This window comes from Oncorhynchus kisutch, linkage group LG16 (genome assembly GCF_002021735.2).
Source record: "Oncorhynchus kisutch isolate 150728-3 linkage group LG16, Okis_V2, whole genome shotgun sequence".
NCBI classification, from domain to species: domain Eukaryota; kingdom Metazoa; phylum Chordata; class Actinopteri; order Salmoniformes; family Salmonidae; genus Oncorhynchus; species Oncorhynchus kisutch.
The window spans coordinates 35,734,992-35,740,991 of NC_034189.2; positions in this window are offsets into that span (position 1 = coordinate 35,734,992).

The following is a 6,000-nucleotide window of genomic DNA, read 5'->3' on the forward strand; positions in this document are numbered from 1 at the left end:
CGTATATACGGGCTCACTGTAATACCACGCAGGGCAGAACAGGGAACTGACAGGATGTACGTACACAGTTGTTCTTATACTGTGATAGGCCAACATACGGGTTGGAACAATGTCTATCACAGTAGAGGCTGAGCGTGGTTTAGACTTGCTCAGCCTATCGCAGGCGCTCAGGCGGGTCCCCGCCTCTTGGCGCTTCTTGGAGTCCTCCCTCCGTCGATGTATAGATTCCGACTCTTCTGGTATCGCAGCCTAGTTATAACAGTTGCTCAGTTCCTGCTATTGTGTTGTTCAGTATTTTTCCATCTCAGTTAAACCTCGTGATGACCACCCCTCCCTATGCCTGCTTAACCACAACTTTGTAAGATACAGCAAGTCACACCATGTGCTCTATTGTTACATACAAACACAAGGACAAAGCATCTGCTGGGCTATTATCTACAGTTTTGCAACATGCAGGTCACACAATGTTACTCAGTTCTTGTCACACACACAAACAGGCAAGTAGATGTAGCAAGCAGTTGTGCACAAATGCAGATACTTCACACAGCCAACATCAGATCATATTTAATGATATATATATATGGTAATGACTACAATGTAAAACACAGAATCCCACAGTTTACTGGATATTTTTTTCTGCAGTTTTCTTGAGGATCACTCCGTGACACACACGATGCAGCGCTGTCGTTCAGGTGACAAAGTCGCTATATTTAGCGAGTATTCAGACACCTCTAGCGGCACTTTTTCAAAAAAGCGACTAGCGACAAATCTAGCAACTTTTTCTGGTGTTATTGGAGACTTTTGGAGACTGACGTGAAAGCACGTACCGTTCTTACTATTCTCAATGAGCAGCGGGTGCTGCCGTGGGTCCCACCCCCGTCCCAAAGCACTCACAGGCCTCGGGCAGCAGTTGCTGCATTCAGAGCAGGAGATGTTCACCCCTCCACGTCCAGACTGCAAATGAATCGCACATGCGGGATGCCGCTGCTGGTTGATCCCGCCCGCCCTGGCTTACATTCAGGGCGGGGATGTAAAAAACTAAACAAAATATTAAAACTAAGTAACTCTTTTGGGTCACTTTTGCCAGTCCCAAGCCCTGATAAAGGAGGGTTGGAATTGTGACATAAAAAAAACAAGAATCGACAGAAGAAAGTTCATTTGTAGTTCTAAACATATTTAGGGTGTTTTTTTACTCACTTTTTGTCTCTCCCACAACGTTATTCCTCTCTCCTACAGCGTCCATCACAATTACATGCCCATAGCAATTATGCAAATTAGGCGATGACTTCATTTAGTGACTTTTAGGACAGCCAATAGCTACTTTCCTTAGAGGAGTTGGCAACACTGCCTTCAGGCAGCAGATGATGCAGCACTGTAGTTCAGGCAGCAGATAAAGCGCTGTCAGCCACTGACTTGTCATTCCCGCTCGCCATCGCTCACCTCTGTCATCAAATGGACTCATCCTAGCTACAAGTTCTGACTGAGCTCAATTGTCATGAAATGCATATACAGCGATGAGTTTCTCTCTCTTTCATACAAACTTATAACGAGGAGCGCCCACAATGTGTTTTGTGTGTGGAAGTGCTTAGTAATGAGTCTCGCATAATGAACAAATTAAAAGAATGACAAGTCCTAACCAAACATCCACAGCATGATGGTAAACCCAGGAAGTTATTTCAGAACAGTTCTCTGTATATATCAATGATGTCGCTCTTACTGCTGGTAATTCTCTGATCCACCTCTACGCAGACCACACCATTCTGTATACATCTAGCCCTTTGGACACTGTGTTAATTAACAAACCTGCAAACGAGTTTCAATGCCATACAACACTCCTTTCGTGGCCTCTAACTGCTCTTAAATGCTAGTTAAACTAAATGCATGCTCTTCAACCGAATGCTGCCCGCCCGATTAGCATCACTACTCTGGACGGTTCTGACTTAGAATATGTGGACAACTACAAAAACACTCCTTCCAGATTGACATTAAGCATCTCCAATCCAAAATTAAATCAATAATTGTTCTATTTCGCAACACAGCCTCCTTCACTCATGCTGCCAAACGTACCCTCGTAAAATGGACTATCCTACCGATCCTTGACTTCGGCGATGTCATTTACAAAATAGCCTCCAACACTCTACTCAGCAAATTGGATGCAGTCTATCACAGTGCCATCCGTTTTGGCACCAGAGCCCCAAATACTACCCACCACTGCGACCTATATGCTCTCGTTGGCTGGCCCTCGCTACATATTCGTCGCCAGACCCACTGGCTCCGGGTCATCTATGTATTTGCTAGGTAAAGCCCCGCCTTATCTCAGCTCACTGGTTACCATAGCAACACCCACCCGTAGCACGCATATTTCCCTGGCCATCCCCAAAGCCAACACCTCCTTTGGCCACCTTCTAGTTCTCTGCTGCCAATGACTGGAATGAATTGCAAAATTCACTGAAGCTGGAGACTTATATCTCCCTCACTAACTTTAAGCATCAGATGTCAGAGCAGCTTACCGATCACTGCACCTGTACACAGCCCATCTGTAAATAGCCCACCCAACTAACTCATCCCCATATTTTTTTTGCTCTTTTGCACCCCAGTATCTCTACTTGCACATCATCATCTGCACATCTATCACTCCAGTGTTAATACTAAATTGTAATTATTTCACCACTATGGCCCATTTATTGCCTTACCTCCGTACTCGTCTACGTTTGCACACACTGTACATATCTTTCAATTGTTTTTTTCTATTGTGTTATTGACTGTACGTTTGTTTAGCCTATGTGTAACTGTGTTTTGTCATACTGCTTTGCTTTATCTTGGCCAGGTCGCAGTTGTAAATGAGAACTTGTTCTCAACTGGCCTACTTGGTGAAATACAGTGGGGCAAAAAAGTATTTAGTCAGCCACCAATTGTGCAGGTTCTCCCACTTAAAAAGATGAGAGAGGCCTGTAATTTTTATCATAGGTACACTTCAACTATGACAGACAAATTGAGAAAAAGAAATCCAGAAAATCACATTGTAGGATTTTTAATGAATTTATTTGCAAATTATGGTGGAAAATAAGTATTTGGTCAATAACAAAAGTTTATCTCAATACTTTGTTATATACCCTTTGTTGGCAATGACAGAGGTCAAACGTTTTCTGTAAGTCTTCACAAGGTTTTCACACACTGTTGCTGGTATTTTGGCCCATTCCCCCATGCAGATCTCCTATAGAGCAGTGATGTTTTGGGGCTGTTGCTGGGCAACACAGACTTTCAACTCCCCCCCAAGATTTTCTATGGGGTTGAGATCTGGAGACTGGCTAGGCCACTCCAGGACCTTGAAATGCTTCTTGCGAAGCCACGGGCGGTGTGTTTGGAATCATTGTCGTGCTGAAAGACCGAGCCACGTTTCATCTTCAATTCCCTTGCTGTTTTCACTCAAAATCTCACGATACATGGCCCCATTCATTCTTTCCTTTACACGGATCAGTCGTCCTGGTCCCTTAGCAGAAAAACAGCCCCAAAGCATGATGTTTCCACCCCATGCTTCACAGTAGGTATGGTGTTCTTTGGATGCAACTCAGCATTCTTTGTCCTCCAAACATGTCAAGTTGAGTTTTTAGCAAAAAGTTCTATTTTGATTTCATCTGACCATATGACGTTCTCCCAATCTTCTTCTGGATCATCCAAATGCTCTCTATCAAACTTCAGACGGGCCTGGACATGTACTGGCTTAAGCAGGTGGACACGTCTGGCACTGCATGATTTGAGTCCCTGGCGGCGTAGTGTGTTACTGATGGTAGGCTTTGTTACTTTGGTCCCAGCTCTCTGCAGGTCATTCACTAGGTCCCCCCGTGTGGTTCTTGGATTTTTGCTCACCGTCCTTGTGATCATTTTGACCCCACGGGTCAGATCTTGCGTGGAGCCCCAGATCGAGGGAGATTATCAGTGGTCTTGTATGTCTTCCATTTCCTAATAATTGCTCCCACAGTTGATTTCTTCAAGCCAAGCTGCTTACCTATTGCAGATCCAGTCTTCCCAGCCTGGTGCAGGTCTACAATTTTGTTTCTGGTGTCCTTTGGCAGCTCTTTGGTCTTGGCCATAGTGGAGTTTGGAGTGTGACTGTTTGAGGTTGTGGACAGGTGTCTTTTCTACTGATAACAAGTTCAAACATGTGCCATTAATACAGGTAACGAGTGGAGGACAGAGGAGCCTCTTAAAGAAGAAATTACAGGTCTGTGAGAGCCAGACATCTTGCTTGTTTGTAGGTGACCAAATACTTATTTTCCACCATAATTTGCTGTGTACCTATGATGAAAATTACAGGGAGAGCTTGCACAATTGGTGGCTGACTAAATACTTGTTTGCCCCACTGTACATAAGTCCCTAGGGTTAGAGGCTAGGGGTTGTTCAGGGACAGGACCGTAGACTTGGATGACGCATCTTTTGCATCTGTCCCATTATGGTGTCTGAGCACGGGCAGTGCCATTGAGGTCATCTCCATTTTGAAGTGAAGTTCTACTACTGAACGGGTGCATACCTGGAGTGTGTTGTTTAAACAGGTATAAAGCCAATGTTTGTGATTTACTGCCACCTACAGTTATGGAATGTTTTATCACAAGTATAATTCACTGGCTGATCTCATGATGGATGGAATTATGTGATCCTTTTTTCCTTCCTTTAACACATAGGAAGTCTCACCCAGTTGACTACTTCGAAATGGCGATGCTCATGCTAAAACAGGCTTTTGGGCACAGAGTTGTCTATGGACAGGACTTAAATATTTCCCTGCCTTCTCAACCATAGGAAGAGGTTGATGCCAGTGCCATCATTGCTCAGGAGGCAGTGCCTGTGTTGATGAATGATACTGAGGAGAGCCTATCAGATCGCATCCGGGAGGCGGAGCACCGGGCCTTCTCTGCTGCCCTGGAGCTGGTGGCCGCGGGTGGCGTGAGCCTGGGGGATGACAGACGCATTGTCTGGAACCCAAACGCACAGAGCTAAACCTCACCACAGTACCACCACACCCTGGCCCCCACCCCCAAAATACCTTACCCCCTTACCTCAGAATACATTGGTCCCCACCTAAAAGCAGTGGCTCTACTGACCTGTGTAGTAAATGGATTGCCTTAGTGTAAGCAATGTCTCCCAAAAATCAACCTCTTATTGTTTATAATAGATATTTGATTCTAAAGTCCCTCCCTCATCTCTGGTAGCCACAAACTGGTTTATTCCCGATACATTCCTTGTGCCATTGCTACAATGTCAAAATAACTAATTCCCCTTGCACACATTCCATGGGTACTATTATGTAAGAATGTTACAGTAGTACTTGAACAATGATTTTTGGTATATCCTCGAGACATTGCATGACGAGTCAACCTATATTGTTCGCTATGCCAGATGGGCAAGTCATTGTAGTATGATTATCATGAAGTGAGTCAAGGTTGTTCTCTGCATATACTTAGAGAAAATGCCCAAACTGCTATTTCTGCATGCCCTTTCATTAAACTTGCACTGTTGAACACCTTTCTTTAGTAGTTTATCGGCAAACCAGTAAGACTTCTTCGTTAGACTTAACATGCAATAAATGTATATTGAAATGTAACGAAAGGCTTATGACAGTCTTCCCTGCAAACCAGGTTGCACACAACATTCCCTTGTTACAACTGAAAACATTGAATTAACAAATTACCTTTCTCTAGCTCCGCTATACTTTATCTGCACTCCTCCTTGGTGTAGGCATTGGTTAGGATTTTCCACCCTTTACACTAGTCATTTCAAATTTATAAAGGAGAGTGAAGTGTACACTTCAGGAGAAAGGACGCAGACCTGGGCCACATTGAGCATCCCTTGATGTAATCACCAATTAAAAATGACTGGAAAGGTGAAAGCTATGTGGTGAAACACTTGTTCACCTATCCAATCAGTTATTACGTTAAGGCATGCCCTTGATTTCTCAAGTAGTCTTTTCTCGATTCCTCTCATCTCCTCAAAGCACAAGCTCCGACA